This window comes from Tupaia chinensis, unplaced genomic scaffold (genome assembly GCF_000334495.1).
Source record: "Tupaia chinensis unplaced genomic scaffold, TupChi_1.0 Scaffold145870_1, whole genome shotgun sequence".
NCBI classification, from domain to species: domain Eukaryota; kingdom Metazoa; phylum Chordata; class Mammalia; order Scandentia; family Tupaiidae; genus Tupaia; species Tupaia belangeri.
Window position 1 is genome coordinate 3,837,637 of NW_006205727.1, and position 12,259 is coordinate 3,849,895.

A 12,259-nucleotide genomic window follows, 5' to 3' on the forward strand; every position below is an offset into this window, starting at 1 on the left:
ACTCAAACCACAGTTGGGCATGTGGGAGTCCAATACCATTAACCACCATGCCACCTGCTGGCCCCTCCACTGTGTTCTTTTTTTTTTTTTTCTTCTTTTTTTTGGAGGGGTTTTTACTATAGGACACGTGCACTCGCCAGAAAGACAGAGAGAAGAGAGAGAGACAGAAAGCAAGAAATCACACCCCAGGGCGGATGGCCACGCCGCAATCCCTTCTCCTCCATTCTCCTCCCGGGATCTTGGGCACGCAAGCACATGCGCCCGGCGTGAGTTTAAACCACCAGGTGCAGGACTCGAACTGTGGTCAACTACATGAGAGTCCAGCAACATAGTCATTACACTAACTGCTCCCTTCACTGTATTCTTAACCATGACACTATACTGTCTCTCAATATTGAATCGTAAGTCATCTAACAACTCACCTGAACACCACTACCCTACAGAATTTAAATAACTAAGTAACATTTTCCTAAGTAAAGTTAATAGCAGATAACTCCAACTTTATGTTCCATTATCATGAATTAGTTCTATTTAGGTTCCCAAGCCATTTTAGCACAAACAAACTGAAAAGGACAGAATCAGGACATTCTGCTTTACCAGCTTCCAATACACCAACAGTATTTCCTTTCCCAAAACACATTGATAAGAAAAACTAAACCAATATTGCGAATAGTGGCCGATATCTTATATTAAGGGGGGGAAAAAAGCAGGTGATTTATAAATGAACAAAATAAAGAAATACTATCAAAGAATAGTATTTTTTGGTAGAGACCAACTCAAACCATAATAAAGCTTTTTAAAGATTGAAGATATTGTGCCAAAAAAAAAAAATCTTATAAATGATCCAAACTGTGAAACTAGCTTTTCAAGTGAAATCTCTAACTGGTCTGTCTTCTGTTATGTTTGCCATGTCTTATCTAGTCTTCACTAATTTATCTGATAGCATAAAGTATACAAATCAGACACATTAGTAAGAAAGAGAACAGAAAAGTCAATGATAGATGCACTCAGTCCTAAAAAAAAAAAACTAATCACATGGTAATTTAGAGAATGGTCTTACAAACACATGCCAAAGAAATAACCTTGACATTAATCCAAGATTCTTAAAGCTCTATCAAATAATCCCTAAACAAATACCCCCTTAAAGCTCTGAAATTCCTGCCCTAAAAACACCCCCTAAAACAAAACACTATTCTTCCATTTTTCTGAAGGATAAATGATATTACCTACCCTCACTGAATAAATGTGTTCGTTTTTTAATCTTACCCCCCCCACACACACACACCAAGTTACTCTAGTTACACATTAGTTGTACATAGGGCTAGTTCAGTCTGTAAATTTGGGGTATGTTTCCTTTAGTCCATAAGTTTTCAAGTTTCTGAAATTTTATAAATGTCTGGTTCAAGTTTTATTTTGAGATATATTTTAGGATATGATTTGGGCCAAGATGAAGTAGGCCCACCACAGCTTATCTCAAAATCTGAACAAAATACTAAAAGCAATTTATCTGAGTAATCTGAAAAATAAATAAAAGCAGGTGGAATGTGGAAGGGAGTAAAAACTTGCAGAAGTGAAATATATTGAGTTTTCCTGTTTTATTTTTTGTCTTTTCTTTCATGACTTTGTCCTGAGGGTAGCTACACAATGACAGTGGCACAGGTGACTAAGTGTGTGAGAAACCCCAATTTTCTGGGGGTTTCTAGCCAAAGAACCAGCAAAAGAGGACCCTGCAGGCAGAAGTAAGCAGAAGTGTGGGAGAAAAACTATGAAAAGGAGAGAGCCTGGTCAAGGGGATTGCCTAACTCTCCGTGTTAACATACATAAGTCCTAACTGCATTATGCAAGGATAGGAATGACCCAGAACAGTACAACAAAGACTGAAAACTGAACTAAGGCTGGAGCTATTACCCCAAAAAGGCAAGACAAAATCTGTAGTCCAAGTCTAATGGGTTGACTACGAAAACAAAACAACATTTCCAGAGGATTTCATTATAAGACTCAGAGCCTATACAACATAGTTTTGTCCAGGATATAGTCCAAAATGACAACATAGAAAGCATCAGGAAACGTAGCCAGATGACAATTAATACTGCCAACCCCCAGAACCATCAGATAGCATAATGATTTTACATTGCTGGACTCCCATGTGGTCAACCACAATACAAGTCCTAGACCTAACAACTTAAAACTCACAATGGGCACATGTGTATGCATGCGTGCCCAAAATCCCAAGAGGAGAATGGAGAACGGATTGTGCCGTGGCCATTCCCCGGGGGTGGGGGTGGGGGATTGGTGATTTCTCACTTTCTTTTGTTTCTCTTTGTCTCTCTGGTAAATGTACATGACCTATAGCAAAAATCTCTTAAAAAGCAAAAAAGCCCATAAATTGGAATTACCAAGAACTTTAAAGTAGCTATTATAACTATGTTCCATGGAGACAAAATAAACACTTCTAAAATAAATGGAAAGATAAAAATTCTCAGCAGAGAAATAGCACTTACAAAAAAAAAATCTAGAACTGAAAAATACAACATATGAGGGCTCAATTACAGAATAGAAACACAAAGGAATGAATGCATGAATGTGAACCTAAATCAATAGGAATGATTTAATCTGAAAACAGAGAAGACTGGGGAAAAAATGAAGAGCCTTACAATCCTACAGACAATATCAAAAGTTATATTTATTTCATTAATAAATTAGTTCCAGAAAGAGAAGAGAAAAAGAAATTGGTACAGGGAAAAAAAAAACTGAAAAAATAATGTCTAAGAACCTCCCAAACTTAGTGAAACCTCCCAAACAAATTTGGAGATTCACAAAGCTAAGGTAACATCAAATAGGATAAATACAAAAGTGAAACATGCTCAGGTAACTCATGACCAACAGCAGAAATCAGAGGGAAAAAAAAAAAATCTTTAAAGTGAATACAGAAACATGACACTCAGAGAAATTATTGATCCTATTATTGCAAATATCTCATCAGAATCAATGGTGTCCAGAAGACAGAAGGACAATTTTAAAGTCCTAAAAGAACTGTTAACTGTTAACCTAGAATTCTCTGTCTAGAGAACAACTCCATCAGAAGTTAAAGTGTATGAAAAAGTTATTATTATTTTTTTTGAAAAGGTATTTCCAGCCAAGAAAAACTAAGAGAATTTCTCACCAGTGACCTACTTTAAAAGATATTAAGACTGGGGACCAGCAGTTAGCATAATGGCTATGTCGCTGGATTCCCACGTAGTCGACTGCGGTTTGAGACCTGGACCCGGTGGCTTAAACTCACACCGGGCGTGTGTGCGTTCGTGCCCAAGATCCTGAGAGGAGAATGGAGGAGAAGGGATTGCGGTGTGGCCATCCCCCCTGGGGGTGCTTTCTCGCTTTCTATCTGTCTCTCTCTGTCTGTCTGGCGAGCGCACGTGCCCTATAGCAAAAACGTCTCAAAAAAAAAAAAAAAAGATATTAAGACTGAACTGGCTTTATAGCCTCATGGAAAACCAGATCCCACATGGCCAACTGCAATTCAAATCCCAGCCACAATGGCTTGAAAAACGTGCTGACCACATGTGTGTACATGTCCCAAATCCCAACAGTATGGAGAAATGGAGAAAGAACTGCAGTACAACTATGCCTCGATTGGGGATGGGGAACACAGGGTGTGTTCATGTGCATTGTGTGTGCTAGCTCTCTGGGGCAGCAGAGAGGGGGAGGCACTAAAAGAAGTTCCTTAGGTAAAGAGAATGATACTTGGAACTTCATCAATAAAGAAGATAGACAGGAAATACCTGGTATAAAAGACTATTTTTCTCCTGTTAAATTCTGTTAAACATGTACGATTACTGAAAGCAAAAAAAAATCACACGATTGGTAGGGTTTTTATTACATATGTACAATACATGTAACAACTCTTCCATAGTGATGATTGGGAGAGTTGTAGGGTGACATTTATTACAAGTGGTGAAATATTTACTCTAAGTAGACCACAAACATTCAGGTATAAATATGATAATCCCTAAGCAGCATGTTTAACAGAAATATAATGCAAGTCATACACCATTTTAAATTTTGTAATAGCCACACTGAAAGAGAAAAGAAAAAAGATAAAATCAATTTAGTATACTTTATTAACTCGATATGTCCAAAATATTATCATTTTAATATGTAATAAAAAATAAGCATATAACCAATAAAAATTATTAAAGGAGATATTTTATATTCTTTTTGTGAAATCTGGTGTGATTTACACTTACATCACATCTCAATTTGAATTAGTCACATTTGAAGTGCTCAAGAGTTAGCTCCTGGCTAATTAACTGGACCATGAAGCCCTACTGCAACCATTACAAAAATAATGAAAAGAGATAAGTCCAAAAGCAAGTAAAGCCAGATGTGGTGGTACACCCCTGTAATCCCATCTCCTTGGGAGGCTGAGGCAGTAAGATCATGAGTTCAAGGCCAGACTGGGCAACATAAAAAGACCCATCTATAAAATTAACTAATTAAAAACCTTTTAAAAAAAAGTGGTCAGGAGAAAAACATTCAGTTTTTCAAAAAGTCAACACAAAAATCTGAATTAGAATATAAAATAAATGCATACAATCCACCAAAGTAAAAATAGGAAACAGAAGTGAATATATTAGGTAAATAATACAATCTCAAAAATCACTAATTAAAAGAAATTATCAAACTGGATTTTTACAAAAAGTGAAATTATATGCTTGTCTACAAGAAACTCACTTTAAATAGAAACACAGAAAACAGAAACACAGAGAAGCTGGGCAAGAACATAGTATGATGGTTAAGGCTCTGGATACCACATAACAGAGTTCAGTAAGCAGTTACACAGTAGTTACATAACAATCTGTAATGCTGGACCCACATGGGAAAGTCCTGGGTTTTGTACCTGGAGGTTTCCCTGCATGTACTGGGAACATGTGTGCCCATGACCTTATATGATTGCTAATCATCACTAACAGTTTTGGCATAATAATAATCTTTAACAATAAAGAGTAAATTTGTTTTTGTTTTTTGCTAGAGGGCATATGTGCTTGCCAGAGAGACACAGAGAGACCAAGAAAGAAAAGAAAAGCAGCATCTGCCATGGGGAATGTTTATGCCACAATTCTTTCTCCATCTCTTCCTCTTTTCAGGATTTTGGGCATGCACAAGCACGCATCCATTATTTTTCTCAAGTTGCAAGATGTAGGACTCAAAACACACAGCTGTTCATGTAGAATCTGGCTGCCTTAACCTCCACACCATGAAGCCAGTCCAAGCATAATCTTTAAAAGAATATATGGGCACGCTGCTATTCTGAATGGAGGAACTGGAGTCCAAGTCACTAAGATGTCCATGTCAAGAAGGAGCTCAAGCAGACCTTCAGCATAAGGTATTTGAGAAGTGTAGAGTACATCCCAGCACAGAATGTCAGTGTCTAAGTAAAATAAAAAAGTTATGCAATGAGGGCGAGGCAATGACCATGCAACTGGCTATATACAGGGGATTGATGAAATCAGTAAATATAGTAAAGATAATGGGAACCAGGTTTCTTCTCATGAAAGTTATAAATTCAAAGAGAAAACTAGAACAAACTAAATAGACTGAAACTAGATAAACTGGCATAAAGTCATGGTTTTCTTCAGATAGATAGAGAAATACAGCACCCAAATCTTATGATAGTCTCCTAAATACCTTTCTCCACTAAAATAAACCAATCCTTGGGAGAATGTTTAATTCCAGGGCTGTTTCAGGGCAAGTATAATAAGAGCTTAGAACATTGTCTCGTATAAAAAAGTGAACTGGTCCTATGGCCCAGTGACTAAGGGAGTCAGATCCCTTATACCCAATCAAGTAAAAATCCCAGTCTCAGTGCCCTGAAAAACACTCCAAGAACAAGTGCACGCATGGCCCAAATCCCAACAGAATGGAAGAATGGAGAAAGGATTGTAATGTGACCATGCCCCATGAGAAGGGTATTTTCTCTCTCTGGCAATTGTGCATGTCCTCTAGCAATTAAACAAGCAAACAAACCAAAAAAACCAAGTGCTCAAAGCTCATGAAAAATAAAACAGAAACTTGTTTGAAGGGCTTTCGCATCTGGGACAATTTGAGAATAAATGAGAAGCAAGTTTGATAAGGAATGGACTATTTTTATAATATCAAAATTTCTCCCTAGAAAATTGCTAAGAGGAAAAAAAGTAACTTTACAGTGAAGAAGCATGGGAGAATCACCTTAAGAGATTAAAATGACAAATTATATGTCATCTGACAGGATACAATGAAAAGAACGTGACATCATAACTGAAAAAATGCACCATTTAACCACAAGGGCTTATTAGGCAAACCCAAATTGAGAGACATTTTACAATAAAATAACCGTAATATTTTACAAGTATCAAGATCATAAAAGTCAAGACAAGACTGAATTTCTATGCTAAAGGAGTCTAAAAAGACATTACAATTAAATGCAATACGGAATTTTGAACGAAATCCTTCTGTTACAAAGAAAATGACTGGAAATTGGCCAAAATTGTAAAAGGTCTGAGGTTAGAGGGTAGTAACATAACAAGCTTAATTTCCTGATTTCGAAGGATACAAAAGTATCAGTTACCTAGTGGTAATTCCTAGTCCATGTTTGAAGTGCTAAAACCTAGCGCCTGCAACTTAATTACCAATAGTTGGGGAGGGGGGGGCGGGGAGAGGGAACTCTCTGTAGTGCACTGGGTTCTTTTCTGAAAGTCTGCGTTTTTTTCTTTTTAAACTTTATTCATTTATGTTTTTTATATTTTTTTATTTATTAATTTATTTATATATTTAATCGCTATACATCATTTAGATTGTAAAGCGACTTTACCCAGTGTGACACACACCTCAGTCCAGCCCAGTACTTATTTATGTTTTAATCTGACCAGAGAGTATCAGAGAGAGAGAGAGAGAAAGTGAGAAAGCAAGTTGCAAGGTCTGAGACTCAAACCACTGTTGGTCCTGTGAGAGTCTACCTCCCTTAACCACCATGCGACCTGCTGGCCACAAGTTTGCATTTTTTTTTAAAGTTACCCATAAAATTCATTTGCAGCATCTAAGACTATCAGATAAACAAAGCAGTACTCCTTTGAAATGAACAATATGTGTTTTTACCTCTTTTTTCCTTAATTGGTCTTCTTTACTTAGACTTTGTGAGATTCTCAATGACCTTTGATTTGCTTCTGTGTCATGCAATAAACTCCGTCCAGTTCCTCAGCTGCACTGGCCAAATCTCAAGTGCTCAATAGCCACATGTCACTATCACCTACTGTACTGGGCAGCACAGACACAGAACATTTCCATCACTACAGAAATCTCTAATGGACAGGGAACCAGCAGTTAGCATAATGGCTATGTCGCTGGACTCCCATGTAGTTGACCGCGGTTCGTGTCCCAGACCCGGTGGCTTAAAACTCACGCTGGGCGCGTGTGCGTGCGTGCCCAAGATCCCGAGAGGAGAATGGAGGAGAAGGGATTGCGAAGTGACATCCCCCCTGGGGGATGATTTCTGGCTTTCTGTCTCTATGTCTCTCTCTGTCTGCCTGGCGAGCGCACATGCCCTATAGCAAAAACCTCTCCAAAAAAAAAAAAAAAAAGAAATCTCTAATGGACAGCACTGATCTAGAGTTTGGGAGGCCAAATAATATATGAATAACTAAAGGCCAAAGTGTCAGATGGACCCAGGTATAGACACCTAGCAAGTGGTCTCAGACTCAACAAGTCATTTAACTACTCCAGAGCCTTGGACTCATTTTTGTAAAAGAGTCTAATACATTCAGCACTGCAAGGTTACTGAAAAGATCAAGTGAAAATTTATACAAAATGTCTACAAGAATGTCTGACACGTAATAAATATTTGATAAACACTGGCTCTCTACTGTAACGTGGGTATTTTCTTAAACTTTGATCTTAGCATTTTTAGATCTAGTTAAGCAATTATAGAAGCAACAGTTCAAGAAAAAGAATGATACTGTAGTTCTTGCTCAAAAAGATAATGAACTCCATATTACCTTTGGTAAATGTTCTAGTTCTTACTTTATTCAACTCTCATCAACAATTGATCCTACCAACTGTTCTCCCCTTGAAACACTCTTACTTTGGTTTCTATTAATATTACACTCACCTGCTACATCTCCAATCTTCAGAATATTCTTCGGTAACTCACATTCTTTAGGTACTTTTTTTTTTTTTTTTTTTTTTTTTAAATATTAGAGATCACTGTGATTTCATCTTAGGGTTTCTATGTTTTCCAAGATATAGTCCTTCCCCTAGGCAATCTCACCCAAAGGTATAGTTTCCATTATATACACAGGTAACTCCAAGTTTCTATTTCCAGTCCATATTTCTCCCCTAAATTTTAGAACCATATTATCTAATTATTTACAGAAATTTCCACCTGAAGCTCCAAAACCACTTCAAAAACCAGATATGACAAAACCAAAAAGAACTTTGGTCTCTACTTGGCACTACCATCATCAACTCAGTTTATAACTCAAGAGTCCTCTTATTAATTTCCCTCTCCTTTACCTTCAGTCAACTGAGATTTGCTGATTTCAAATCCCATCTACCTACATAATTGGTCCATCTTCTGACTATTCTAAAAGCCTATCTTCCTAAAACCACTCTTGCTGCCACTCCTTTCCTTCAATTCACGTTATTAACAATCACAGTTCTGCCTCTGCAGTAAATCTAATAGAGCCACTCAGTGACGTTTTTAAAATCAGGTAGTTTTACCTTTCTACTGAACAAAGCATACATTGTTGCTTCTATAGTCTGACTGACAGTTTCAAACCACACATTGTCAATCTCTCTTAAAAATGTGGACTTCTGAATTGAACGGAGGTCTATCTACATGCATGGGTATAAGAAACTTGACATTTTTGCAATGGACTGAGACTTTCATAGTCTAAAGTTTCAAGCTATAATTACTAATTTAATGTTTGTAACTGAAAATATATTAATCCATTAAAAATTACACTTGATACCTACTACAAATCAGGCATTGTTGAGGTGTTCTGGGACAAAACAGAGACCAAAAACTAACAAATCCTTTTCTCATAAAAGTTGCATTACAGTGAAGAACAAAGACAAGAAACTTAAGTTAGTACATTGCACTATATGTGGAAAAGTGATAAATGTGAGGGAGAATGTTGGCATAATGGCTATGTCACTGAATTCCCATGTAGTTGACAGCAGTTCGAGTCCCAGACCCAGTGGCTTAAACTTGCACTGGATGCGTGTGCTTATGTGTCCAGAGGAGAATGGAGAAGGGACTGTGGTGTGGCCATCCCCTGCAAGGGGTGATTTCTCACTTTCTGTGTGTCTTTCTGGAGAGCACATGTGCCTGATAGCTAAAACCTCGGGGGAGTGGGGGGAACCCACACACGAAAACCCTGAAGAGTTTCTCTCAAGTTTTAACTTTATTTCACAGGACAAAATTAAGCCAAGATCCAATTTACATAGCAAAATCACAAGACTGATGATGGCAAAGCTTGCTAAAGGGAAGATAAGATGAAAATAATCCTATGGCTAACTTTCCTTTTTATTCCTTTTAAGCTTCTTTACTTAAGGTTTTACAATGGTCTCTCACTGATGAACCTAAAAAGTTCAGGTACTTAAACTTTACTAAACAATGCTATTGATGATGAACCAACAATATCATGTAACTGCATTGATTCAAACAATTTTTACTAACAGCACAGGTTTTCAAGAAAATTGCCTAAACACTGGTTAGAGCCCTAAGGATGATCGAAGTTGAATAAGGCCTAAACAGTTTCAATCTTTAACCATGGGCCCCACTACTACACAGAGATATAACAGAAAAACAACTCTCTATAACATATGTTTTCAGGTTGTATATTTAGGAACAATTTCACATTTTTAAAGAATTATTAATTATTTATTATTATCATTATTGTTACTTTGTAACTTGCTATAAGGCACATACGGCTCACCAGAGACAGACAGGTGGGGGAGGAGTGAGAAAGCATGCCGCCAGGTCCGGGACTTGAACTGTAGTTGGCCAAGTGAGAGTCCAGCACCTTAACCACGACAGGACCTGCTGGCCCACAATTTCACATTTTTCCTATAATTTTCTTCCCCCTTGACATCATGAAGAATGCCTTTATAGCATGAATATACTTACAGTAAGCAAACATTCAAATTTTACCCTACCAAAATGTTAAAATGTAGTCAAATTCTCAGGCAAAAAAAAAAAATTAAATAAATAAATAAATCACTGGGGACCAGCAGTTAGCGTAATGACTATGTCGCTGGACTCCCATGTAGTCGACCTCAGTCCGCGTCCCGGACCCGGTGGCATAAAAAACTCACTCCGGGTGCGCCTGCGTGCATGCCCAAGATCCCAAGAGGAGAATGGAGGAGAAGGGATTGCAGCGTGGCCATCCCCCCTGGGAGGTGACTTTTCGCTTTCTGTCTCTCTGTCTCTCTCGGTCTGTCTGGCTAGCGCTCGCGCCCTATAGCAAAAACCTTTCCAAAAAAAAAAAAAAATCACTGAATGTGAAACTAAATGATTGTTAATATATTTGTAAGCATCAAATAACATTATAAAGTGGAACTACAGTAAGAATTATTAATTTGTAAAAATCTCACATTTTATAAATAATATAAATTCAGATAATCAGATAGCATAGTATAAAAAAAGTTTCAAAGACAGTTTTAAAATTTCATTTCTCTTGCATAATCAGTTAAAATAGCAAAAACAAAAGGCTCACAAACTTTATTGCAGCTTTTAAACTGTATCAAAACAGATTTTAAAGCCAACCGCCAAAGCAGCAGCAGAGCAAAAAGCCGATTGGAAAGAGATCTGATTATACCTCAAGATTTTCAATTACCAATAAAACACAAAAGCCAACATGTATTTAAGACTGCATTGCATTCACTACTCTGCTGCTGACTTAAATTGTCATACGCATGAATTAACTTTTCTTTTAAAACAAGAAAATAATGCACTTAAAGTGTTTCTCCCAAAATTGGGGAGAAATTCCCAAATTGGGAGAAATTTAAGATCAGCATTAGATAAAACATTGTTATAATAAAACTTTTTCATCAGCTTGCTTAAATATCTTAGTTTACTGATAGTATGATAAAGATGTTAGTCAAAAATGTAATCCAAAGTGAATGAAAACGCTCAGCTTCCACATACCGTAGGTAACACGGTATGGTTAATAAATCGAGGGTATTTTTAAATTCAACATTTTAATTTGTGAATCGTTTAATCAAGTACTCTAAACCAGCGTCTAGTTTTAAAATAACTTTTCAAAATACATATAGGTGGTAAAACCGCTATTCAATTTCTTCAAAGCTTCAAAATCCCTAGGTCTGGGGAGGAGCGAGTGAGCAGGCTAAGTTTGTCTCCTGGCCCTTAGCTGTCAGCCCAGACAGCAGGTTAAAAAGCCGAGGGTGGGAGAGTAGTCTGAAGTTCGGAGCCCAGGGTAAAGGCTGAAGCTTAGAGCGCCGACTCTCCCATTCGTGCACTCGGGAGGTCACAGCGTAGTAAAGTTTGGTTTCACAAGCGGGCTAGGACGCCAGCGACAAAAGCAAAGTCTCCCAAGTAGAGCAGACAGCGGGGTCAGGGCGCCCGGAAGCCCAGGAGGACACGTTTCCACTGCAGGAAGGGAAGCTGGCTGTGGCGTCTCTGGCGTGAAGCCCCTTCCCGCCCCCACCCTGTAGGACCCCGCACCCGGGTGGGGGACAGGCTGCGCCGGCACAGGCGGCAGGAGGCGCTTAGGCCACAAGGAGGAAATGGGACGGGGTGCTGACAGGGAGGCGGCGACGGATCCAGCAGGGCCTCCTTCTGTGGCGGCAGGAGGAAAAGGGTCCTCCTCCTGCCCCCCAGCTGCAGCCTCTCCCTCCCAGCGGCGCAGCTCAACTTTCCTCCGAGCGCAGAACGCCGCCCGGGCCGTGAGATTCTGAAACTTTGTCCGCCCTCTCGTCTCGGAGCCGCTCCTCCCCTCGGCGCCGGCCCCTAACTCCGACTTCGCCCCGACAGCTGCCCCGGCTCACCCGTCCCCCCAGGGTCGGCCCCTGTTTACCTCAGGCCGAGGTCGAGGCGCTTGCTCCCGCGGCGGCCCCACCGCAGGTCCCTAGGCCCCCGTCACTCCGCCAAGTTCCCCAACATGGACTCCTTCCTCCGCCGTGGGGTGTTCCGGGGGGTGCGGGGGTGCCGGCACGCCGGGCCGAGTCGGGAGGCGGCGGCGAGGCGGGGGGCGGACCCCGG

The 12,259-nt window shown here is 39.3% G+C and overlaps 1 protein-coding gene across 3 annotated transcripts in view; it reads right to left on the reverse strand.

The window, feature by feature from the left end:
* Window positions 1–12,253, reverse strand: part of SCAF11 (SR-related CTD associated factor 11) — a 73,341-nt gene extending 61,088 nt beyond the window's left edge. For all 3 annotated transcript variants that reach the window (XM_027768327.1, XM_027768326.1, XM_014584207.2), the window contains exon 1: window positions 12,075–12,253. The gene's annotated coding sequence lies outside the window, so the exon portion shown is untranslated. The remainder of the gene's footprint in view (window positions 1–12,074) is intronic.
* Window positions 12,254–12,259: the final 6 nt, after the last annotated feature.